We start from the raw sequence: 27,449 nt of genomic DNA, 5'->3' as shown, positions 1-27,449 counted from the left end.
ACACCTGCTACTATTTTAAATATACAAAAGAAGCTACCCCACAAGCTATTTCAGTAGATTTGGGGAAAAAGAAGCTAGTTAGCCCAAGTTTCCTTGTGACAGGTGATCCAGGACCAAGATAGACAGAACATACTAAGATACAAAAAAATCTACCTAGCTACACTTCACAAGGCTTATGGAAAGCATCCTGTGAATTCCACTGATATCTACATTGAAACACATGAAGTTCACAAACAGCACGAGTAGCATTCTGATGACTATCATACCAAGAAGTATGGAAATTTTGGAAGAAGAGGCAGGTGCACAACATTAACATAAAATGCAGCAATTTTCTTTAGCCTTAGCAATACTTGGAATCCAGTAACCAACAGAAGTTGTAGTTTCAATACAGTCTTTTAAAAATTTCATTTACTGATTAAAACCAGCTACAATAAAAAATAATTCTGTTTCTTATTCTGTGCTATTCATAAATTTGTTTTTTAAATGTTGGAGTAGTTTATCTTGAGAAGTTTCTTCTCATGCCAATAAAAATGAAATGTCAGTACAATTTTCAATGTACCGTACCTCTGATTTGTACGTGACTTAACTTGCAACCAGTTTTACTGGAATTCCATATCATAAATAATATCTGATTTTTCTTCTGTTGTCACTTTAAACAGGTATTTTAGGGCTCTGTGAAGCTACAAAAGAGCTGACAAGCACATTTAAATTCTTCATCACTCTATAAGCCACACAAATAAACTCTGATCTGTGAAGTTAGTAATTGAATGTAAGCTTTGCAAGTTCTTCTGTTTACCAGCCATCAATCAAATGGAAATGAGTTTTTCACATTTCAGAATTTTTGCAAGTAATACATTTGCACTTTGTAAATAAAATCCTTAGGTCATTAAGCTTTTCTTAAAACAATCAAGCTTTTCTTAAACACAAGCTAAATACCATATTACCAAGGTATCAAGCTAATTTGATAAACAAAACCTCACCCTTTGAAAATCCCTATAATTTCAATTACATTACAAACTTTAAATCTTGTAATACTGCCATATCCTGACCCCACATTTTCTAGGATCATCCATATAACTTATTTGATCCTACTATCTTGACTTTTGTCTAAAAGGATGAAAAACAAAATGGAAAATAAAATAAATGTGATCATCCATATTTTAAGTCTGCTCCTCAGAACTAAGGCATTCTGAGAATACACTATTTTCATTAAAAAGTCAGCTCTGAGAATTCAAACACCATACTGAATTCAGTCTGTGATTGCATCATTTGCACTACGGCACACAGAGTTGCTTGGTAAGGCACCCCCTTTCCCCGCCCGGGGGGGGGGGGAACACACCTATTTTGGTAGGTGACAATAAACTGTAAAACTATTCATTAAAATAGACTCAGGAGCCAGCTGTTAATTTTCCAGAATAAGAAATACTCCATGATTGGGGACAGGAGGGAATTAACCCATGTGCACACAAGGACCTAAAACACTTCAGTCCATTTTTACAGTTGCAGTTTACTCATGACAGAATTCAGCAACACCAATTCTCATCAGCAGAAATTCAATGTTTCCTGGGCTACTAACATTAAACCTACCGCTGTTAGTCAATTTGTGCAACTTATGATCTTGAGCTCACTACAACTGCACGTTTTGCCTGTTCTTGCCCTGTCTTTGGTGACTCCCACAAAAAAAGTATTCCATTTTTAGTTTAGCTTCCTTTTTTATATTAATTATAATAAAAGTGCAGTAGTAAGGAAATTGAACTCCGAACTGCAGAGCAGAGGCTTTAGCAGAACCTTCTGAACAAACAGAATGATTGATTACTATCTGAGAGGAAAAGAGAAATTATTCCTTTACCTTCACACCAGGCAAAGGCTGGAGAAAGCCAAAATGTGAATTGTCTGTGCTGGAGGTGATTGACTTTAACAGGTGACTCCAAAAATCAGAATAAACTGTGGGACACAGGTATTCCAGAATGTAGGAATTAAAAACATTTTCAAAACTCTTATACTTTAGCCTTGTTGCTAAACTGCAACTAAAGGCAATAAAAAGTCCAAATATTCTGGAAGAGTAACTCCTACTTAAACTGCCCTCTCTTCCACAGCTATTTGTTTTGTCACTCACGCCAAATAGTTTAGAAAGGAGGAAAACAATCATTTTCAGGGTAGCTAGAGTAACTGAACTAACTGTCGAATAAGGAAAACTCAGTATTGGAAATACCATTAGCTTTTCAAGTCTGCATTCTAGAAAGACTTGTCTCACCCAAATGAAAACATTCACTCCTAACCTACTGTTCAGTACTTCATTTCAAGAAGCTTTTCGGGTTAAACAGAAAAGTCATACAAAAACAAGTATGGCGAGTCCGACTTAATGCACTCCACAAAGCGTACTTTGCAACACAGCAAYGGAACAAGGAACAGACCACAGGATTAAAGTTAAGCCAAATGAATTTAGGAAGCTACAACTACTGATTTTACCTGAGTTGCATTGACCTACTTGGGCAGAAAATGTTAGTCACATCTGATAAAAGCTTTAAGCCCTGATCCTCCTGTTTAAGAGCTTCCAGAAGATGCTGATACAAGCTTTCAGGTGTGTGCTTGCTCTCACTCCTTCTTCCCCAGCCCTGAGTCTCCTATACACACTGAACACCACACTGTTACAGCATTTGTCTCGGAAGATCCACTGAGGCCTGTGGCACTCCACCAATGAAAGAGCAACGACAAGCGCATCTGTGCAGATTTCATTATAAAAATGAGCTTAGCCTTGATGATTACACAAGGGTGTAATTTTTGGACCAAACTTTCTGAATGTTCACTGGAGCTTTTGACTTTTTTTTTTTTGCTTTGTTTTTTAACTGAGACAGTTTACAGGAACTGAAAGTTAAAAAAGTTGAATTTTGTTGGTTGACCAGCTGGGACGGGGGGGCGGGACTTTTCCTTCTTTGGACTGGGATACTTTCCTTTTTCAGTATATGTTTTCTTCTACAGTACACTTGTTTTTCCTCATCCGAAATTCTAACGACCTTCTTTATGATGGCAAATACTGAACACTGAAAGGAGCATTTTCTATATGTCAGGTACCTGGCTGTTTTCAGGTACGCTGATGAAGACTTTACAAATTCATTACCTCATATTACATAGCAAAGCAAAGAGTCCTAAGTGTTTCCTGGATGAAACTTTTAATAGGCAGTTTAGCAACACATCCTGACTCAGTACTCTTTACTGCATAAAATCTGGATGACCAAAAATGTGTTTGCAAAGCTCAACCTCCCAGGCTTCAGGAAAAGTTTCTTTCATCTGTAGATGAAAAGTCTTTCATCTGTAGCACCATGTAAATGTGGTCTGAAATCAGTGGTCTACTTCAAAACAAAGAAATAGGAGTTCAGTGTTTTCACATGAGATAGCTAACAGTGCCCTTACATGTCATACAGGGATGAAAACCAGAGGGTGCAGGACAACTTCTGGAATTTAAGAGCATAGAATTATATCCAACAAAGATTAAGTAACTCTACACTCTCAGAGAGCAACTCCTCAGTCATGCTCTGTGTATCTATTTTGGGATACCAAACAGCACCACTTATGATTCTCCAATAGTTGTCACTATGGTCACCACAGACCCAGCTTCAGTGTTCTTCATATCCTGGAATGCCCTCTGGGCCACCAACTGACCTTTCTTAATTATATCCTGTAAGAACTCCTTGCTGAGAGACAGGAAAGCTGTCTCACTGCCCTAGTTTAGTGACTCTAATTGTTAACAAAGATTACCTGTCAGTCATCTGCTTAAGACTATTCCTCTCCCCTCCTCAAGTACATGGGATCTTTGGGGTTTGCATACCTAAAAACATTTTGAATCTAGTCATTCAGGTTATATGAAAAGTTTTAAATTGAGTGCAAGCACAGGAAAACCCATTCTCCTAACAGGATTTGCTCATATCTTAACTTCACTGTCTAAATTAATACTTATCGTATCTGCCATAAAACTTTTGTCAAGAAATGCTTTTATTTATAAAATAAAAAAGCCTCCCTGGATGAGAAGCTGATAAGATAAGCAGCTTTGGAATCCTCTAACTAGGCACTGTCTTTGCAAAGGTCTCATGAGATTTTTAAGCACCTGACATTACTACCTGTGCAGAAGATATTAGTCTGCCAGGCACGAAAGAGCTTGTCCATTACTGATGGATAATGCTACTAATCAGTTGCTGCTTAGTCCCCAGAACCAGCACCTCTTCACATTCTCAAGTAGATGAACAGAAGCACTGATAGGAAAATAGCCTCCTTCTTCAGCCCTCTGAAAATCAGTTTTTCCAACCAGGAGGATGCTGAGAGCTAGTACCATCATTACAGAAGACCAAAGAACTAGTTTGTTATGCGTTTGTCAGTCCAGTGACACCATCCACAAGATTAAAAGAAATAAGTGTTTTTCTAAAATATCAGAGAAGAGCGTTCACTCCTAACAAGGAAAAAAAAATAAAAAAGTCTCTGATAGTGACAGGAACTGACACCTATGAGAGGGTATGAGGCAGCTTCAGTGGAGAAACTACACAGTTGCCAGTAATGGGTCAGAGCAGCACAAGATGCTTTTTTGCAACACACACTGATATTAAGTGTCAGCAAAACAACAATAGGTTCCACAGGTGCCAGCCTGTTGCTTATCCTTAGTGGTCAGTCATATGGAAATTAGTAACACCACCACCTCAAGAGGTTATATGCCTTAATGAGTGAATGCTAAGCTCTGCTCTTATAACTTGTGTGCTCGGAAGTATCCTCTCAGCTGCACATTTCAAATCATTATATTGCTTCTCTCCCCACACCAGCCCACGAAGTTTGGTGATGCGTTGTTTGTAAGACACTATGCACAAACTGTTCTTGTCTCTGGGGAGCCTAGGATGGCCCAGTGACCTATCATAGTTCCACTAAGAGATCTTATAAGCAAAGAAAAAGGATGTCAGCTTAACCCAATGTCCAACACAGAGAAAAAAAAAACAAAAAAACAAAAACAGCCTTCCTCAGCGGTGTCCTTAAAACAATCTGGCAAGTCTCCTTGTAGTATACTCTCTTAAAAGGAGTCAGCTCCTGAGAGGTGTGCTTACAGCACTGCCTATTCCCAGGCTAGGACTATTTAAGTCTGCCAAGTATAAATTAGACCTCAGAGTACCGCTTTATTACAGACCAGCTGGGAGGAAGGGAAAAGAAGAGAAGCTGCCCTGGAGAATCTAACAGACCCACAGAAACACGATGTGCCAGATAATATTGGCTAGTTCACTGGCAAGAAATATCAGGACTTCCTAAGACAGATAGGAATCAGCGATGTTCAAGATATACAGATGTCTGATATTCACTGAGTCTGCATCATGCACCTGTTTTTCAAAAGATAAACTGCTGTCTGTGCACATATTTCACAGGAATTAGTGAGCTACAGAATGGCCAGGCTGCAAAATTCATTGCCACAATAAACAGCTTTGTACAAGAGTATTTAACAGAGAATACTCATTTCAAACAGGTTTACATAAACAATAGCAGTCAACAGTTAAGAAGCAGAAGAGATGTACAGAGATGTGTAAAAAGCTTTAAGATCTAACTCTGTTTAGTCAGTCCGAAAAAATTGTAAGGCATAGAAGTGACACAAACATTTCTGCAAAGGTTTATCATTATACTGAACATACATCAATTAAGCAGACACCTTGACATAAAAGACAAACCAAATCCTCAACATTTTTAAACCAAAGTCCGTTTCTCTTTATGAAAGGAACTACTTAATCATTAAGCTTGTGGTGATGAGAAGACAGTCAAAACAATTTAAGATAAACTTAACTGACTTTTCTACTAAAAAATTCAAGAAAACCTGTTTGATTTCTGCATCAAGAAAGCCTAACATTTTAAAAATAGAAGTGTAAGCAATGTCTTGATGCAACTTTAAAAACAGCATATATATAAAGCAAAGTTATTCACAAGTAGTCAGTGTCATCTGGGCCTTTAGAAGATTTATGTATTACTTTTAAAGCCTCTTGTTATGAGGGACCCAAAACAACAAGTTTCATCTCAAGTTAACAGGACATCTGCAATAGCAGCTCTGTCCCAGAAAACACAGAATCATAGTTTATACACAAGTGATTATCTGTGGAACATTAGTTAATGATATGCAGCAAACGAGACAGTAATATGATGCTCCTTTTCCTTCAGTATCACTTTCATAAAACCAATAATAGCTTGAGGGAAAAAGAAGAATCTTTTAGAATGAAATATAAAACAGGTTTAGTGCAAAAACTGAAACATACTCTCCTAACTTTTTAGTACAATTGTAGCCTCTGCAGCTACAGTCTTAAACAGATCAAGTCACAGTTCATTTAATTTTGAGTAGGCTAAATGTGGCCCATGACAATATATTCACTAGTTCAGCCACTGATAGAGTTTGAAAGCTTACTGCACATAAACATTTCAAGTTATTTAAATAACTCACTTCCAGCAGCAACAGAACAACATATGCCTTGCCTTTAGCAAAAAAAAAAATAGAAATGAGGTCAAGTGTAAAAATAGAAGATGGTTACATTCCTGTCACTTGAAACCTCATCTTAGAGCTATGTATTTACTGCAGCCTCTACAAAAAAAAAGCCCAACCTCAAACAAAAGTCAACTTTATCAAGCTCCAAGTGTACTAAAACCTTTGGGGTTTTGAGATTTAGATACAATATTTCCAGAAGTATCACAATAGCATGCAGTAAGATTACAGATGAACAATTTTTAATATTTTTTTATCAAAATATTTGTTTCTCAGTCTGAGAATATCAAATTTTATTTAAATTTATTATGTGTCTCTCATAAAATGCTAATCAAAAAAATTTGGTGTCTACTGTACCAAACCTGAACTATCAGTCCAGCAATAATGAGACTGCTAGTAGGTTTCTGCTAGGTGGAATCTGATGCCTTAGAGAAAGAGGGAGTGAGCATGAGAGCAAGCAAGATCTTTATATCTACATAGATAAATCTTTAGTAATGGAAGAACATAGTCCTTTAAAAAGAAAAAACACTCAAGGTTTATCACCAAGATCACGTTTACTAGATTCTTAATATGGTCCAGTGTAATACAACAGTATGTTTTTGAGAAGTTACTTTATTTATTACTTAGGCCTTTAATCTTTAAGGGGGACGAATAAGTAAGGCCTGGTCTTTTGTTCCCCATTTCTCTTCTCTGTTCCTTTGAGCTGTGATGCAAAAATCTTCAACTCCCAATTAATTCCTAAATTCTTTCACTAATGCAATTTAAGAGAGTCACATTGAATTCATCAATTTTACCCTGATTTAGGAAAACAAAAAAAACCCACCTAACCCTGTAACAATTACTTTGACAAGATAAATTAAAAAATATATATTATATATAGCTACTTGTACATAACTTTCTTCCCTTTAATCCTCAAAGCCTGTATATCTCTAAGGCTCCTCACACTTTAAAGGCCCATGTCATAATCTGCTTCATTCTCCAGGCACACCACATAAATCTGTAAGCCAACAGCATCTCCTAAAATGGCTCAACCTAGTCCAAAAATCCCATTTATTTATTAAGATGTTCAATGCCTACTTTATATAAAAGACATTATCCATCCTTCACAGTTCTTAACCAAGAAAAGTATCATTTAACAAAACTATCAAGATCTATAAGCCAAATATGAACTAAATGGATTTTAAAAGTATATCAAAAAGAGTCTTTATGCAAATGCAAAAGTCATTCAGAAAATACATTCAACTCGGTTTACCAATGAAAGTTTAGAGCACTGTTACCAAAGCCTGTTCCACAAGCAATTTCTTACAGTCATTCTAGCACTCTCCCTATTCCTGTTGCTATTTGAAAAACCTACTTAAAGGTAACATTTTAGAATAAGTTTTGCTTTTGCAACAATATCACTTTAATTCACACTTCTATGGCCAGCCTGTTACTTCTACCACAGATTTCATTTTTGCGAGCATTCAGCTCTACTCACAAGTGATGAGACAGCTTATTTGCCAGCACATATGAAAGATAAAACTGAAGGTTATGTGATAAAAGGCTCATCTCCACACCCACAAAAGAGCACAGAGGCAGACTGGCAGGTGGAGGAACCCCAACGAATACCATGACCCAGCTCCTCCCAGGGCTATCGCAGGAGAGCCATCAGCTCTGGTCAACAGGAAGGGTTCAGCTCTCCAGAGCACCTTTCAGAGGGGCATTACTGCATGGGGGGCTATGAGACTTATTATGGGATGCAGAGGAAAAACATTTGGGCATCGTACAAGACTTATCTTGGGAGGTTTAGGGGAAACCTTTAGGGAGGGAAAGGAAGGAATCCAGGTGGTTTGGGGAGGAACAAGCGTGGGAAAATAGAGGGATAAGGGGATAAAAGGGGCTGGCCACCTGTGAACAGGCTGCTGGTCAGTACACTTGTCTGGCCATGCCCTGTGCCTGGTCACCACCATCTGTCCTGTCAGCTCATTAACTATTTTCCTGGGTGAGGGGGCTCACTATTCTGTGTGCATGTATAGACATCTAAGTGCCAGCAACTAGAGTGGGATCACAGGTCACAGGGGCCTGTGAGTCTGTGGTGCCAACAACAGGAGCAGGTGAGGGTTCCTATATCAGTGCGTGATGGCTAGCAAATATCAAGCTGCATTAGCCAGAGAGCATGGGAAGTGGCTTGGAAGCCAGGGGTAGGTGGGTGTGTGAGAAACAACTGGAGGAGCTAGCTACTGGAGGGACCAAGGGGTCCAGGCCAACTGCTGGAGACCGTAGGGTCTGGGGGTTGACTAAGAGACCCATGCATGTGTGTATGAAGCAAGGGAAGATGAAAGGCTTCAAGTGCCAGTTACAGGACAGACTTTGTGTCTATGGCCAGTTACTGAAAGGATCCTTACTGTATTTATTTCCCATTAATGGACCTTAATCCCGATCAGCCAGAGAAGGGTACAGGACAAAGTCATTGGTGCTGTGTGAGTTTGCATGAGTGCTGTTTTCTGTCTGTGTTTATCTGTGTGGGTTGCTGTGTGTGTGTGTAAAACATGTTGCATACACGGGTTTGTGTGCGGGCCACTGGAAATGCATGTACAGTCTCACTGCTGGTTGGACCTGAAGGCATGGAGCTGCAGCAGCCTCACCTCTATTGGGCTACCAGATTCAGCAACTCCTGAACAAAAATTCCATTATAAAGCGACACATACAAAGCTGTGCATGCTTAAATGAAAACTCAGATGACAGACTTACATTCAGACATAATTCTGAAACAAATGATATTTGAAAGCCCCTTGTTAGAAAGTGGCAATTCAAATGTTAACCTCATATTCAAATTAATTCTGCATAAGTCTACTCACTCAGATTTCCTCAAAATGTTTCAAATGTCATCAGTACTTACATCAGTACCTAAATCAAGCCCAGTTACCGGGAGTTTTGATGACGACAGATGCATTGCCTCCTTATGGCCCCAAACCTTTAAGCTATTTAACGTGGCTAAACATACATGTATAAGCAGGGCCTAGTTTTATTTTATAGCACTAAGGAATCAGTAATACCTTCAAATATAAAAAGCTAAATCAGGATCAAAGCCCAACAACAAAAACTGACCTTTCCTTTGTGACTAAGCAGATCGTTTCAAAATGAATAACTGATCCAAGAGACAATTCTATGGATTTATTTTAAGGACAGGAAACTACACCCAGTAAGAAACTGTTTAACTACTTTATGAAGAAAGGTGGAGTTATGCTTATTCACCTGAGTTCTAAGGGATTTCTGTTAAAAACTTACATAAATCTAGGAAAAACTGACTTCTAGCTGTCTTCTCAACCATATTCTAGAAAGAATGCATAAACAAAACTCCATGTTCAGTTATTTTTTAAATTACGGATGTTTTTCTTTGAGAGCTACAAGAATGTTTCTTTTTCACTTAGTTTAAAATTTTCCACACTTGTCCTCTCTTTGAAAAAGCATAAACACTTTTACATTGTTATTGTCATTCCTTTATAGCAGTCTTGGCTTAGGGTATCCTTTTGAAGGTGACTGACAGGGGCAGAAGAGTGAAAACAAGCAAGGGAAATCATTTTTATAATTTATAAACACAACTGGTTTGCATAATCTCTTATACTAAACTTCTAATCTGCCTAGTCTAAGATACTGACAAGCTTCTCTAGCTAAAGATTACAAGACAGAAATACAACTTTCAAAAATGGTAAATATTAAAAGCAATACAATTTCATACAGTTAATGTCTAAAACTGTGAACAGAACTTATTAAATAGTCATTATTTTAGAACTTTGCTCAAATGGTTAATTGTTCTTCACAAATGTGCCAACCTGCCTCTGGTCTCTAAACAACCTCAAGGGGGCCTGAAATCATACCAGTTTTTAGTACTGCCAAAAATTACAAATACTTGAACAAAAACTCACAGGCCTTCTTTAAAAGCCAAAACCAAAATACATATGCACATTTTTAAACTGAAAACGCTTAGGCATCGTTTTGTTTCCAGGTAAGAATCAAGCACAAGTGAAAATATGGCTCCAAAGTTACGATCTTATAGTACTAGCAACTGCAGATGTTCAAACCTAAAAATTAGTAACCAAGGGCTATATACTGTGTCTGGGTTAGAGCATTTAGAAAAGCTTGGGTAACCATTTCGAGATACTTAGACAAATATTTCACCACAAAATGGAAGCTGACAACCTTTCATTACTGCTTGATGTAGCAGCTGTGCACTTCAACAGCACAAGTGAAATCTTTATCCCCTTAACCCTACCCCATAACTTCTTTTCAGTCATGAAAAGCACCTGGGTTTCACCTGACAGAAGTGTAGTTTACAGACCATATCACGAGAGGCTGCTACAGTCACATAACCTGCTTCAGTCATACCAAGAATACACCATATCCAAAGCATGCCAGAATAGAGAAGTCAGATCCTACACTGACTTTTTTTTGAGAACCGAGTTATTCCAGAAGACACCACAATCTCAGGAAACTACGCAATAATGAGCCTTAGTCAAAATGAATGCATAATTAACTGAAGTAAATAAGCAGCCATTACAGCCTATGGGATTCATATGCTGCAACTGTCAGCTCGCTGGAAGTTATAAAGAAACTCAGCAACTCAACTTTTCATTGTCCTACCAGTTTCATTGACCTACTGACTGCAATAATGACAAATTTGGAGTTTGTTGAAAGAACAACAACATGGTAAAGATTACATTGCAGGTGACCACACTGAATGGAAACAAAAATCTGCAACACATTTCATTTTCAAAAGGGTAAAGGGGAGACTTTTGCAAATAAACAGCAGGGTCGCATGCCTCAGCAGAAGAGCCAGCAGACTTCACCTGGCAGAATCCAACATCAGCAAGAGCAAACAAGTACATTCTGAGTCTCAGGGAAAGATTTTCAGATGGAAATCAATGGCAAACTGATGTCCTAATAAGAATACTCATAGCATTCCTGACTACTTGAAACTATTAATATTGCAGGAATATTAAGCTTTTACCTTTTTGCTGAAACTAAGCATCTCATGTATTGATCTTAGAAGTTCATGCTTTCAACAATATTAATTTGCACAAGTTTTAGCCAGATATTTCAAACAAAAACAATTGTGTTGCAGACACGATTACCAAGACAGGGCCTCCAAGTCTCTGCTCTTTTTGATTTCGATATGTAGACCATTATAAAGCACAGTGATCTTCATTGGGCTGAGCAGTATTACCTGGCTTTTTCTTTCCAACATTTGTCAGGAAACTCACATGGTAATTCCTGAATGTCTACTGAAAGCATCTCCTACAGATATACCACAAGCAAGTCCTAAGAATAGTAACCCCTTCTCATCTCCTCCCCACATGGTCCTAATTCCTCTTTCAGTGTTAAAACAATCATTTATAGGAATGAAGCTTTTCATTTGGGACAGGTACACCACAAACATATCACTTTCTGGATGTGATTCACTAGCTGACTATTACCATAAACAGTTTGAATAACTTTATCACCTTGCATATGGAAGCCATAAACTGATGTAGGTATCTCTTTAGACAAGCAGCTTCCTTTTGCTTTTAGAATAAAAAAATACAAAGAACCAAGTAAGACATGTCATCTATTAGATGTTCTCTTTGAGGTTAAGTCCCCTTTCACTCCTGAAGACAACTGGAACCGATAGCAAATGTTACTTGTTTTGCTTGAAGGTCAGTACCAATACAGATATTTTCAGTAATTACATTGAGTAGCACGTGTATTTTGTATATACCATATTTCATACTTTCTCTCAATATGTCTTAAACTGCTATTATAGGACTCCACTTTGATTTTACCTCTTACCTCTAAATCTATAAAAGCAGTTATAGACATCAACTGCAAACAAACAAACAAACAAAAAACTCTTCCCAATGACATTGTCAGATGCCTCCTGATGGAAAATTATCCAGTACTAACATGTTGTTCTATTCATCCTGAAAATAATTTTCAAAATGGTTAATTTCCCATTAAAATTATGCACAGCCAATTGTCTTCCTATAGTCCTCAATGATAACAGTAATAACAAAACACTGAGATATGGGAGGGGTGATTCAGGTGCTTAAACACAGACCTCTAGTGCCATTTTAGATGCTCATGGTAATTACAGGCTATCTGGCCTATGCTATGGCAGCAATTAGCTTTAAAACTCAAACCTCTTCTGCCCACATCTTGTCCTCCCTTCCTCCCCATAAGTAAGAAGAGTTGCTGTCATCGTGCGAGTTAAGAGCCCCTAATCTGAACAGAGAAACTAAAGAAGGTTGAAGAAAGTGTCCTTGGAAGGGAACATGACAGCTGGAACAGGAAAAGTAACCAGGGAAGTTGAGGCATCATCAGCCAAAAAATTTCTAAGAGAAGAGACCAGAAACAAAGAGACACTCCAGACCTGTAAACACTTCACAGAAATATAGGCAGTGTATCTGCAGTGTATCATTACAAGGTTCTCAAAACTCTCAGAACAGAGATCCCATTCACAGTGACTATGCTGGTGCACAACTGGTTGGTTGTATATTCTGTGTATGTGTACATATGCATATAAACATACAAACAAGCTCTTGTAAACCTTGCCCATTAGCAAGACAAAGGCTGTCCTTTCTCTGACTGCTCACTTATCTCTACCTAGATTTATCCTGCCTGGCATTTAACTTCTCCTTCAGAAGGCRGCAGGTCTTTAGCAGATCCTGTGTCATACCTAACAGCTCCATGCAGACAACCAGATACCCCATAGCACCTAAAAATACAACTACACATCTATGTTAAAGTATCTTTCGATATCTGCAGTGTGGAACTAATTTCCTTACAAGCCTTCATAAAGGATTCCAACATCCCACGTTGCTATCAAGCCACTTGATAAATGAGGCTTAAGCTTAGAGATAAGTTTTTGTTGTGAAACAATCTAGAATGTAACAAAGAACCTTTTAAACATTAAGTCCATTTCTCTTCTGTTACACCCCAGAAAAATTTGGATTTGCAAACCCAAGTTTAGCATTAATTTTGTAACAATATGCTGAGCAAATACTGTTTTAAGAAAATTGAGTAAAATGTAATGCAGTAATTCAGAGAAAAATCCTAAGCCTCAATATTAAGTTACCTTTTCATCTTAAAACTCAATTTCCTACAATTCATAGAAATTAATGTTCTGCATTTGTAATAAACTAGCCTTCATCACTAAACACTATATAAAGCAAAGCCAGATCTTCAAGATTAGCCTTCATTAAAAGCATCTTCTGAGCAGTGCGTTCCAAGCCATTTTCTGCCACAAAACAGCTTTCCAACTAGAGAAACAGTTTATTCTTGTTGCATGTTCACTTCCCCACTCTACAACTCCTCCACCCAAGAATACACCAGAATATGTAGCCTAGGAGTTACCATGGTGACTCCTGATGTCACCTCTACACTATTTTAGGACTGTAAGGTTTTTTTTGTTGTTTAACTGCTCTACGATGACTTCTAAAACACTGTTTTATCCTCAGAGAGAAGCACAACTTATGTTTTTGGGCATCAGTTTAAGGGACTGATATAATTCTTTACAAGAGATACTTGACTTATTTTTCTATCAGTGTACAATGATAGACACTACAGTTGTTTTCTAGAAACAGCTTCCAATACCTCTTGCTTCAGAAAGAAGTTTCTGGGGATTAACTGCAACTTTTTAAGACATTTTAGTCCTTTTAAATTTTAAGAGCATAAATACTTTACTACTTTCAAAGTTTCCAATAAGCTCCTAACCAGAGATGGTATGCATCTTGCAAATTAGGTATCTGAACATGTTTTTTAAAAAAGGATTGACACACACACAATCATCAGGATTTCAATCTCCTAAATTACTTAACTTCACTGCCAACTTTGAAGTGGTGACACTGACGCTCAAACAGAAATTCGGTATGATGTACCAGTAAGACAAAAAGGACAGAAAATTAATACTACTCTTCTGAATGGCAGCTGGGTAATCATTTACTGCTGAAAAAACTGATATTCAACATCCTTAACTGCTACAAATTCTATCCTTTCTTCAAGGCCAGAAAGTCCAGCCCAATTTTCTTAAAACAACATAGCATGAGCAACTCTTAAGAATTTGTGTTCAGCAGGCCTGAAGGCTCTCATTAACATCCAGTACACACAAATAAGCCTCAAAGGAAATGGAGCACAGCAGCTGTTTCCTTATGTTTTAATGCAATTATACCCACATTTAACATACAGTACTTCACTCCCTAGAACTCTGTAAAAGGAAGAAATAGAAATGTGTTATCATGCTTCTGTGAAGTAGATACACAAAAAAGCTCTCCTTCAAAAAAACCCTCACATTCATTCCATTTCATCAGCGCTTTTCTAGATGTTTATCAAATGTGGACTGAAAGTAAAATAATAACAAAAAATTCTCACACCACTGTTTTAAGGACAGTTAACAAAACTAGACCAAACAGCACGGACAAGCACAGAAACATTTCCTCATGCTGCTTTTTGAGTCACTACTTCACAAGGTACACTTTTGGTTAGAGATGATGAAGCACACAGATCAACTTCTAACCCTGCCAGAAGATGCCTAAAGTGCCTTTAGGCAAGGCACAGACCTGATTATTCATTTACAAAACAAGATGGCACACACATTCTTCCAGCCTTTGCATTGAAATTTTACATTCTAAGTAGGTAAAATAATCAGATAATATTCAGTGATGCTTGCAGGAAGGACTGTGCCAAGTCTGTAGATTTCAAAGGATTTTTCTTAAACTGCCAGCTAATTAATGACTGGCTTCAGAGAATCACTTTTAGTTCAGCAGGACAAAACATTAGATCTCTGTGATATTTCTACTGAAAATGGGAACAAAGCAGGAAATGAAAAGAACAGGTCAGGATAAAGACATTCATCCTGAAACACTACAGGCCAATGCCTGTATTTTTCAGTCATTTCTCACCATGCATTGAAAACTGGGATGCGTATTCCCATACTGGATACCAATTTCAAAATTACTTTTAATGTGTTGTTTTGGAAAAAATTTAAACTACCAACATAAAACTTTCTGGAAAATTGCTTGGAAAAATTATTTTCTCTGTATTAAGTTTTAGGAGCATCTCTGAAGGGGGGGGGGAACACTTTTACTGACTACGCATCAGAGTAGGAATTTGAAATTTGGCAGAGTTAAGGTCTTTGTCTTATTGTTCTTTCTTTCATATTTGCCTAAAAAAAGTCACAGGAAACATACTCTCTTGCGACTTACACCGATATCATCCCTGAGCCTACCTGTAGCTTCAGAACACACACCTATGATCTCAAACCAGCTGCACTTCTAGGTTACGAAAACATAGCTCTGGTAGTTTTCTGTTCCTGTACTGGACCACACAATACAAGTCCGGCAGTTGCTTTCTATTCTTAGTCTCTTAGGCAGAAGCCTTTTCTAAAGGAGTTGTTGCGGTTTGGCACAGTCACTGAAAGGAAAACTGAAGACAAAACAATAAAACTCACCAATCTGGCAAGATTAGCACTATAAAAATGGCAAGACTTCATAAATTAATAGATCAAGTAGCGCGAAATCCAAAGTGGCTGGTCAAATATCTAGAGCAAGGAACAACTAAAGAGGAGACTGAGATTAGATGAAAAAAATCAACAGAGAAAGCCACTTAACAGAGGCTGAAAGATTTTTACAAGGATTCTGGAGTGAAGACATGAGATTATGCAGGCAAGGAACCTAACCCTATGGAGACTCAGARATAACATTCAGCTGTCCAGGGTATAAATACAGTATTACATAACATTTTCTGTTTCTGCAGTTTCATGACATCTTCCTCATCGCAGACCTCCCAACAACATCCAATTGTTCTCCCTTGCATTTCTGAGGGGCACTGACTATTGTCAAGAACATCTGGCTAAGTGTCCATCTCCAAAGCCTTCATTGTGATCCTGTGACCTCACTCATGTATTTCTTACATTACTACTTTATACTTTCTTTATTCTTCCAAAGTTAGTTAAGATACCGTTCTGGACCTTTCACATATTTGTCCACCTACACATCCAAACGGTTTTTCAAACTTTTCAAACAAATCAGGCAGGAGTCCTACAGAGAACAGCTCCATTTATCCAAGCCTGATTCATTCCAAAGATGGTCTGTCCAGTGCCCAGAGTAAGGTAAGGGTCCTGTGGAAAAAAATGCATCACACATTATGATTCATTTACAATGAATAATGAATTACAGTTACAAAGGCACTCTCGGTTTCGGTATTTACTAACTATAAGCACTAGATTTTTGCACCTTAAAAGCATTCTCTTTAATATGGAGGGAATAGGGTCAAGAGGGATTGAGTATCTTCATTAATTCATTAAAGTGCTGACTACCCTTATCTGTGACTTTTTTGTGTGTCTCACAGTTTACAGCTCATTATCAGAAGAAACCTTACCTCCCTGCTAAAGTTTGCAATTCAGCTGGCCTTGACCGAATGAAAACTTGAGAGAGATACAGACTACCCCTTCTAAGAGAACAGTAGTTTATGGGGCATTGCAAGTACACATGCATTCTCCACACAGTGCAGCAGCTCCGTCTCTTTTCTCACTTAGACCGTAAATATGTTTTCCTTAGTCTTTCACCACCAAGAAAAGAGAATCTTCCCTCCCCATCCTAGTTTGTTTGTTGTTTTTTTTCCCCCCTCCTCTTTCTCTCTCTCTTTTGCTGTCAAAGACGGTGGAGCTGCACAAGCCCGGCCCAGGTTGCCGACTACGTCTCACCGAAAAGCCACGGCTCCTTGCCCCGCCGCCCTCCCTTCCCCTCGCTCCAACTTTGCCGCGAGCCTCCGACTCGGGCCGAGGCAGGGGGCGGAGGAGGGCGGCAGCCCGCAGTGCCGGCCGAGGAGGGACGGCGCTCACCGCAGACGGCGGTGAAGCTGCAGGCAGAGGTGACCCCAGGACGCCGCCCCCGCGCAGATAACAACAAAGAAACAGGCGCGGGAGGAGGTGGCTGCCCCGGAGCCAGTTCCTGCTCCTCCCCCTGCGCCGCTCGCAGCCAAAGCCGAGACCACAATGTAAACAGAGATAAAATGTGCGTTTATGGCAAAGCAGGGGGTAGAGGCGTCCTTTACATTTTCTTGCGGCTGCTGCCAGCAGCGCACACCGTCTGTCTGCTCTGGTTTCAGGGGCGAAAACCAGAGTTATCCGGCGTTTTATACACTTCACGTGCGTAAACAAAGTATTTCTCTCCTCTCTCTGCCGCCACCGCTTCTGAGGGAAAGAAATAACCTTCCCCAGCCGATCGGTTTTTTCTTGAAACAAAACAGAACGTTGTTTCACAATCCCTTTTGCTCCCTCCATAATGTTTCGACCTGGAAAACGCAACCCCCCTACAAAACCCGACGTTATTAGGGCTTGAGAGGGAAAATATGCGAGCTTCCATCCTCGCTCTCTATCCCCAAAGTCAAGACCATCCAGGGGAGGAGGCAGAGCACGGCATCGTTACTGGGGACGAGCGCTTCCCCCTCCCCCCCCAAACTCGTCCGGATTTCGAGGCTGTAGCCTTTTCTCCCCCCCCCCCCCATTAAATTCACGTCCCCTCACTCCTGCTCGGACCCACGGCAGCTACACAAACACCCTCTCCTCACCTCCCTTTTAGGGCCAGAGATTATTCATTATGCAGGCAGCGAAAGGACGCGGGGGGGGGGGGGGAGGGAGTTAGAGAGAAGGAGGAACAGGGTGCCGAGGGCGTACACGTTCTCCCGTCCCGGGCTTCCCCATCCCTGCAGGCGCAAGGGAAGCCAGAAGCAGCCGACCCTCGCCCCGTCCCGGCGGCACGAAAACAGCCTCCCCCCACGCGCCTCGCCAGCCCGCGCGCGCGGGGGCCAACGGACGGCAGCACAGTAACGCGGACGTTACTGTCGTCCTTTGGCCGCGCTCCCTCCCCTCCCGCCACAACTAACCGTCCCGGCTCCCGGACGGCCACCTCCGCGCCCCCCCCCGCGCAACCGTAACGGCCCGCGCGCGGGACACTCACCCGTCCTGCAGCGGCCCCCGGCCCCGCGCCGGGAGCCCCCCCTCGGGGGGGGAGTGGAGGCGGAAGGGCGCTCCGGCCGCCTACGCGGAGCGCAGCGGGGGCAATCACCCCCGCACCGGACCCGGCTAGAGCGGAAGGCGRCCAGCCCGCGGAGCAGCCCCCTCCCTGCCCCCGCACGCCCGGTGGCCCCGCGGGTCGCCCGCCGCTGTTTGTGTTGATGTGAGACACCGCAAGGGAAGGAGGGGCCCAACAGCTGAGAGGATGTAAACAGAAGGCCACGTGACCCCGCCTGCGCGGGCAGCCGAGCCCCCGCCGCGCGCAGGGCCGTCTTAAAAGGGGGGGGGGGGCCGCGAGCGGCTTCGCCTCGCTTCGCGCCGTGATTGGCCGCGCTTCGCCAGCCCGAGAGCTAATGGGAGCGCAGCGTTCGCGGCGTTCGTCACCAGTCGCCCGGGGACGTCGGGATCCTTCTCCCGGCGCCGATGCCCGGCCACATCCCTTCCCCTCCCCCCGCCGCCGGGGGGCGTCGCTCTGGTGGGGGGCGGCAGCGCGCTTGTCTGCCCTGAGCGACAGCGGAAGGGAAACAGGAGCAGGCTGACGCAGGGGAGGGACAGGCCGGCCACAGAGACCCCAGCGCGGAGGAGGGTCGGTGGCGAGGGCCCGAGCAGCCGGGCGCGGCGGCGGCGGAGACCGGCCCGGGGCGGGGGCAGCGCCGGCGGGAGGCCAGAGGAGTACACACAGCTTCTCAGGCCCGATCTCTAAAAAATATGCCTGACTCCTGATGCCCACCCGGAATTGCTCTGCTTTCACCGGGGTTCCTGATTTCAGGGCGTTTTCTCCCTTCTCTGGCGGGAAGAGCCAAGAGGCAGGACAGCATCGCCTGAGACCCGGCGTCTGTAGCGCCTGGCACAGGGGAAGGCAAAAAGTAGCACTTCTGCCCCCCCCCCCCCCAGTGCTGTCTCACAGGGAGGGGACCTTGCGCCCTGATGTTGCTAATGCTCTGAAAAATGAGATAATTTTAAAAACTGCAGTGATCTAGGGAAAGCTTGAAGGAATTTGGGGAGAGAAGTACAGTGGAAGGGGATACGACAGGACCAGGTGGAGACTGAGGCAGCCAGGGGTCCCACATGCTGGAGAAGCCCGAGTTGATCAGAAGTTTCTGGCCCATTGTGGCAGTGGGAGACAGACAGCTTAGATTTCTCAGTCGTCGCCTCATGTTTGGCCTCAAAGGCTGGAGAAATGTCAAGAAATCTGGGGAATCAGAGAGTGGGTAAAGTAGGCTGTTTATGGTGTTTTGAAAAACTGAAGCAAAGGTTTACAGGTGGCAGGACTTGTGCTGTCTTGGCTGATGAGTTTTCCTTTGAGGAAAGGAGAGAGAAAGGCTGGAGATGAGGGTAAGAAAACTGATGGTATTCACACATGGGGAATCAGAAAGGTTCAGCTGATCAGGCAAAAGGCATAGTGTTTAGGGATTTCAGCCAATTGGATATGGAAACCTGAAGATTGATAATTGATGTTACAATGATGGAAACAGCAACTTAAGTAACTTGGTAGCATTCACAATGATAATTTAAACTGAAGTGGTTTTAGTGTTGAGAGATTTGCAAAATAGAGCTGAGAGGCATAAGGTTTTGAGTTTTAGCCAAAGTTTGAATACTGGTGGAACAGGATTTCTAAATAAAAGCCATGAGAAATGAACTACATAAAAATGTAGGTGGTAAGAGGCCAGCAGTGAGTATTACCTTGTTGGGGAGGGGGGGAGAGAGCAGAGGTGAGGAAAGAGTAGTTAATGCCTTCAGCACACAATGACTGTAGATAGCAACAACTGAGGGGGAAATAATTGGCAGCATAAGGGGGAAGTGCTTCTGCTGGGCTAAAATGAGAAATAATTCTCTCTTTTGTTAACTGGACTGAGAGATTTGAGTCACACAATTTTACGTCATGTTACTGCTGTAACTGATGCACTCTAACATGAGAGAAGTAGAGGTGAGAAGAAACAAATAAATTCCTTTTCACCTTGAAATAAGCCTTGCCCTCAAATAGTAAACTTAATAGATCATCTCTGCTGGCCCTGATTATTAAACATTTTTTCATTAAGAATTTTTGGATTGATGTAATAAGCGTCTGTATTTCCCCACCTGTTGCGTGTATAGAAAATTCTTACTTTTCATTCCCTCTCTTTCCATCGCACCTTAGGTGTTCTCTCACATGACCAACACGTACTCATTGCCTGTCAGACCAAATGGACTTAATCATACCAGTATTCACTCCAGACAGAAGTTATGCCACATTATGCTCATTTAATTTTGAGGAAATTTTCTGATAGTGTTTTCCACCCCCCCATAAATTACCATGTTATGCTTGAACTGATTCCATTTTCTTTTCATTTGCAGCAGACAGAGACATCAGATTGGGAAGGTCATTCTCTCCTCTTCTCTCAAAGCCGAAAAGTAGAAGCCTCAATGTTCAGGTTTAGCAGGAAATTCTACTCTCAAACATGTACAATTCTGTAAATCTAATTTAACTCCTGTCATCCATCATCAAACCAGAGGTAAGACACATATTTTCTTTTGCAATATATAACTTTTGCATCTTGATGTGAAATATACTTATTGTCACATCATTTTAAATTTGAGATGTGCATAAATTGGACAACCGTTCTTTTCATTTAGGTGTAAGTTAACATTCTCAGAAAACATATGTCAGCTCAAGTATTACATGACAGGCTGTCAAAGCTGAGTTCAAAACCTGTGTAGGGCACTTAAGAACAGCACAGTGAATATCCTTTCACCCCCATAGAATAATGGCTTATTTAAGTTTGTGTATCCCCAAAATTCTTTGTTATTTGGAGTTTTCTTACTTTCTATGCGGATTTAAGCAGTATTTACTGTTTCAGTACTTTGACCTGATTCTCTGTTACTTTTTTCATGATCATGCAAACAAACTAAGTCTGTCTTTGTTCTGTGCTGCTGGTCAAGATTATAACATTATAACAGATGCCTGGAAAAAAGTACATACTTAAGATTTCTAATTTACCGATAAAAATTGAGATTTGCTACTAGTGATCAGTAAAGTACTGAGTCTGTTACCATATTGAAATGAAAATCAGATATACACAGCAGATATACACAGCAATTTATAATAAAAAATTTATTCCAGATAAAGATAATGTAATATCATGAGTAGTTAGGTATTTAATTTTTTACCTATACAGAAAAAAGTTGCTCTCTGGACTAAAACAGCGTTTTGACCTTCCTGTAAATGCCAGTAGCTTAAAAGTAGAATGGTGCAAAGAACATTTCTTAAATGTAATCTTGATAACATAAAACTGACAAGTAACATTTTATATATGCTGCCTGTATTTTTTGCACATCTCAGTTCAGACATTGAAAACTAGTTGTATCATCATTGCCATTATTTAAGATTGCTTGCTTCAAGTCGGTTTCAACTTTATGTTCTGGGATACTGAAAAATCACTTTCAAATACTTTCCAGTGCTACAGGAAATATATACAAAGGACACACTTTTCTTGAAATGTTATTTTCAGACATTTTAGTAATTTAATAAAGCTTGGTATAGTAAAATTTTTGCCTAAGCTTTAGCTTTTTAAAATAGTTCTTATGTTCTGCAGTACAGTCTAATAAAGTTACAGCATTATAATGTTCTGTTGGATTTCTGAGGGTTTGGAGTATTTTTTAAGTGTTATCTATATCAAGTAGGAATCTCTGTACTCCCTTGCTTAGCTCTGGAACACCTAATGCAAGGAGAAGGATATAAAAGACATATACCTAAGCTTTGTGTCTACTCAGTTATTTCACATTGTGGCTTGTGCATTTGAATGTTGACTTAGCTTTCCAGAAAATAGTGAAAACTTAGAAATTATCATTTTGAAATGGTCAACCTTTTCATTTTCACTGATTTTGTTCTTTACTGTAGTTAATGAAACCAGATTTTACTGGTAATTTTTAATTCTAACTTTCCCATTTTGCATTGACTGTTGTTTTTGATGTGTGAAAAAGGCACCAATACAAAGACAGAGAAGCAAATTCTAAAGTAGCTGTTTTAATCTATGGGTCTTTATTGTTATGTGGGTTACTTGCCATTTGCTTTCTCTATTGACAAATTTCTGAAGAAGTGTTCTGAATGTCAGCACTTAACAAATGTTGTTAAAGAAGTTATAACTAATGCATATGTATACAGAGGTTTAGTTAACTCAGGAAAAAATAAAGTAACTGATGGTCACCCCGAGATCTAAACAATTAGAATTTCTTGTTTATGGAAAGTTACTTCTTCCTGTGTTTTCAGCTGCTGCTTTATGAAGGGCATAAAATTAAACAAAAAAGAACAAAGCAAGGAAGATGTAGTATTGGATCTGCATGTAGTCCAGAAAGCCCACATAAAAAATACCCCAATAGAGTAGTAAAATAGAGATGAATTAATGTACAATACAAGTTACACCCAAAATACTATGGAAATTTAACTAGATGTCCTGATGAAAAAGCTAAAGCTAAGCTTATGTTTAAAGTATAGTCCTTCTATCTGTATTCAGATGAATTGGCTTGAATGGGACAATATGGAGATCTGGGTAAGTAGTACTTGTTCTTACATTAGAGCCAGACAAGAGCTAAGCCAAAAAAATTTGAGGGTCATTTTTAAAATAAATGTAAGAAATGTTAAGATTATAAATTTATAATCCAACAAATAATTCCAATTGTTAGTGGTCCAACTAAATAAAACAATTCTGAAAGGTGCATAAAATCAGTGTTGTCAGCTCTCGCAAATTTAATTTTTTTCTCACATTTTTTTCCATATTGAAAATGTCTGTCAACTTCCATTATGCCAGTAAAGCAGGAACCAAAAGCTGACCTACAAAATATGGTAGGATTAGTATTTTCAGAGTTAATGATATTTGCTGTCTCTGTTTCTTATATTGCTCTTATCATAGGGATAATATATGGCCAATGTAGCACTGTCAATAGAAGCTAAAACAGTTGGGGCTGAAGAACTCTAGACAAATGGTTTCACCACAAGCAGCCATAAGTAGGATGAGAAGAATCCGTTGTTTTCTGAACTCACACTTAGTCCAATATTTAGGCTGATTTGGAGATCAGAAGCTGCTGCTTTCCTCCTACTTCCAAAAAAAAAAAAGTGTCTTCACACCAGAAACTAAACTGAACACTCAAATAATTATAATTTATATTCAATCTTCTAACTTTGGGTAAGTCTTTGATACGTAACATCCTGTTTCTCATTCTCTTTACAGTTGTTACTTATTTTTTTCTCAGGGTTCTGCAATCTCATTAGACTTCCTTCCCCCAGTCTAATCTCGTTTTGCTTTTTTGTTTCATCTTCAATTATCAGGTGTTTTAATGTTGCAGTTGATTCCCTATGTCTGTTTTTTATGTCTTCTCCTCTGATATTCTTGCCTTAGTACAGTATGTTCATTACTATGTCATTGAGGTTTTTTTCATCTTTTAAATTTTTCTTTTCATTGCCCTATTTCTTCTCTTTTATTTTTGGTGGATTTTCTTTTTTCTTGACTGGCTTTGACTGGTCTTGTATGTGTAGAGCACAAAGAGCATGTTCCATATAAGTAGCAGTTACAATTTCAGATACTGTCTTCTGCTCCCTACAGGAGGTGTCACTTCCAGCAAGAGGATACGGTGAGCACATATTTCACACTGTATCATGCATTGTCATTGGTGCAGCCTGTTTCAGGAAGAGAGCTCTGAAATGGAGGAACACTGCAGCGACTTTCTCTTCTCTACCAGAATTAGTCCTTCCTTATTAACATCTTGTCTCAGAGCAAAAAATACTGTACTGTTGAGGAGGTTGCAAGTAATACAGAGGGAAAGGTAATGAAGTAACTGCTGGAAAGCAGCTTCTTTTATCCTTGATGTTTGGCCTCCCTATCATACTTTAAAAACATTTCAACTTGTTTTTGCATTCCTTGTTTCCAGATATTGGAATGTGCCTTCTGTGGCTGTCATCTATCCAAGCACCCATCGTGCTGTCTCCAAAGATCAGTAGTGTCTGGGATTTCCAGGTCCCAGGAAGGCTGATTAGCTCTCACACAGTGCCAAACCCAAGCTGCGTCCATTCAGTTGCACCTACAGCACCAGCCTTCTCACAGATAAGTTCTAATGGACTAGTCTGACTGCACCGTCACTTCTCACATCATGACCCCCATTACTAATACACAGTGAGATATCAAGCTGGCTCTGTACATTATTCGTTTGGTCTCCTATCACAGGAATGCGGCTACTTTGCTTTCAGATGTGACCTGGCTCTGTAATTAGTTTAGTCAAATTTGTATAGTGCTGTTTTGACAGGTGAGACCTGCAAGATCTCGCCTGTAAGACTAGTGAGTTGTGCATATGCCAGCTCCTGTACATCTGTGGCTTCGTTAATTGCAATTTAGGTAAACAAACTCCAGATAACTGTCTTAGACAGAAGTGGTCATGTGCTGATCAAGCTTAATATGAGAATAACCTCTCCTAAAGGCTCCAGAACTAGTTAATTCAAAAAGCATGTCTTTATGTGACACATTACTTCATAGAGTATTCCTACTGGTCTTTAAGACTTATTTGTGACTTTAACTTTCTTTTAGTATTGCATACTATCCCTTTCCTGCCCCCTCCTGTGAGGAAAATTCGTACTATAGCCTTTCAAAGGCATTTGTAATTTTAGGAATTGAAATTTTCATTGCTGTAGATTTTGAAATACACTCTCTCCAGACATAAATGCCATTAAACAATTGAATACTGTTACACACCATGTGGATCACGATGGTGCTCCTCTAAGCACACAAAATCAGTTCCAACTAAAATGTGCTGGGGTTTGAGGCACATATATTTGTTTGGGATCGCCATAATCTGTCCGTGTATCCCAGCTCTTATGCTCCATTTAAGTGATTGCAACTCCTATCTGCTTTATCAGAGGGAATGTGATAGAATAGTAGCAGAAACTCCTTCTTTTGCTGCCCTGAGTAAGCAGGAATAGCAGCAGTATTTACCAAAAATTATATACCCGTATACATCTAGTTAGGACAGTGCAGGAATTTTTTTCACTTACTATAAAATCCTCTGCTAGGGCAGTGTGAGCATTCTCAGATTTCCTAGAGCAATCATTGGGAGCATTTCTGGGTGCGTGCAAAGGATGGCACATAGCCAGAAGTATCATTTTTAGCTGTCAGAACATAAGTTGTGCTCAGTTCATATTCTAAAACACTGAAAGCACATGTTAGAAATACTTTTTTTTTTTTAAGTGAAAGATGAGAATGTCTGAAATTAAATTAAATTAAATGGGAGCTGTGACCATAAACATTGGTTTGAAGGATGTGTCTCTTAGGATCTGCTGTCTGACCTTCTTGCGGTTGCTTCTCCCATTTACTGCTCATGCCTTTGTCTTATTTTCTTCTGTTAGGAACAAACATGAGATCATAGGAATGGAAGGGTTCCAGTAACCTAGAGTCACGGATAATTATATAACCAAATCTTGTTCATAAACATAACTAATCATATTATACAAAAAAACCAAACCCTAGCTTAAGAAGCACAAAAATTATGGTTGATACACAATAAATTTAAAGTTAGTCACACAATAAAAAATAAAATGAAATCTTTTATAAATTTAGTATCAAGACAGGTGTTTGTCTTTTACATTTTGAATAAAATAATATTTTCAAAGAACTATAAAAGATTAATGTGGAGCTACAGGGGCCTGAGCTCAAAGAGGTATCAAAAGGAATTGCTAGGTGATATTTACTTTCTCTAGTGCACATTTCTTTAAGTGGTCTGGCACTGATATTATAACAGAAAAATATCTTACTAGTATTTCGTTACAGTTTTCTAGTTCTCTTAGTGAAGGACCTAGAAGCACATCATATAACTATCACATTAATAGAAACCTAACTTAGATGATAATGGCAATCATATTAAGGATAAAATTCACCTGTTGTCTGTAATGGCATTTTACAAAAAATAAGGTACTTTAAGCCACTCCTCCCTTTCAAAACATTAGGAATACTTACTTTCATTACTTTTTTTTTTTTTCTCCATAACCCATGGTGGGAAAAGAAATGTTTTCCTTCTGTTTTTCTGCTTTCAACAATTTGTAACTTGTCTCAGAAGTTTATTAGTATGCAGAATGAGTATGTCAGCAGAAAGTGTCATCTATTATCACCTCTGTCCTATTTGTTGATTGTAAACTGCAAGCACAAGACATTCTCCATTAAAAAATGATGATTTTTTTTTTCCTAGCTGTAGTGGACAGTAATTCAACAACAGACTTTTTGTGTTGTTTTTTGTGTAAATCAATAGGGTGTTCTGCTAAGTTTATGGTTCTTTTTTCTTCAGAAGCAACACAGCCCTTATGACTGAGGAAAAATTATGTGCCACCATGATTAATAGTTTGAAGCCAGTCTGTGAGTTTCGCTTAAATGAGTCACTGTTGAAAAGAAGTTACTTTATTTTGCATCTTAAATAATAGCTAAAAATGTATTCTAAAATTAATAACTGTTGGGGATTGGTCTGTATTTTTGCCAGACGTTTAATGAAGTATGGAGCAATATATAATTTCATTGATATAAATTAACAATTAACTTGTAGAACCTCTATTTTGTATGTGGGCTGAAAGTACACTATAATTAGTCCTCCTTTGGATAGTCAACTTGCCTATGTGCAATAATTTAAGAGGCTTATAAGGCCGACCATCCACTTGCAGAATGACAATCTTTCTTACATGCTGCTTTTATCTTTAAGTAGGAAAGATGAGAAAAGCTATCTACATGTTGTAAATATGTCAAAAATCCAAATGTTTCTTCTAGTTTCATTTCTTATGCATTTAGTATTTTGGCAAAGTAATAAGGTTAGCTGTATATGATTTTTCGTGAACTAATTTGTCTAGCCAAACATAAATCTCTAAATGAATAGTATTGAGTTGTTAGATGTTAATTTATTCTTCTTTTGGACTGTATAGAACCAGCCTTTATCAAG

The 27,449-nt window shown here is 39.6% G+C and overlaps 1 protein-coding gene and 1 long non-coding RNA gene across 5 annotated transcripts in view; one reads left to right on the top strand and one right to left on the bottom strand.

The window, feature by feature from the left end:
* The window catches only part of PCMTD1 (protein-L-isoaspartate (D-aspartate) O-methyltransferase domain containing 1), a 51,624-nt gene extending 32,929 nt beyond the window's left edge, over window positions 1–18,695 (bottom strand). Inside the window, exons 1-2 of one of the 4 annotated variants that reach the window (XM_026075846.1) lie at window positions 18,457–18,695; window positions 16,490–16,616 (exon numbers count right to left, since the gene is read on the bottom strand). The gene's annotated coding sequence lies outside the window, so the exon portion shown is untranslated. Of the gene's footprint in view, window positions 1–16,466; window positions 16,617–18,456 lie in introns of those variants that run through there. The other 3 variants (XM_026075845.1, XM_026075848.1, XM_026075847.1) reach the window with 3 other exon arrangements.
* On the top strand, window positions 17,557–26,685 carry LOC112970930. The gene is made up of 5 exons (XR_003255204.1): window positions 17,557–17,645; window positions 20,847–21,004; window positions 23,399–23,671; window positions 24,089–24,308; window positions 24,414–26,685. It is a non-coding gene; the product is annotated as an uncharacterized LOC112970930 (long non-coding RNA).
* The last annotated feature ends 764 nt before the right edge of the window (window positions 26,686–27,449 follow it).

Source organism: Apteryx rowi, unplaced genomic scaffold, assembly GCF_003343035.1.
Source record: "Apteryx rowi isolate R43461 unplaced genomic scaffold, aptRow1 scaffold_412, whole genome shotgun sequence".
NCBI lineage: Eukaryota > Metazoa > Chordata > Aves > Apterygiformes > Apterygidae > Apteryx > Apteryx rowi.
Note: the sequence above shows the minus strand (reverse complement) of the source record. Positions and strands in the feature narration are given on the sequence as shown.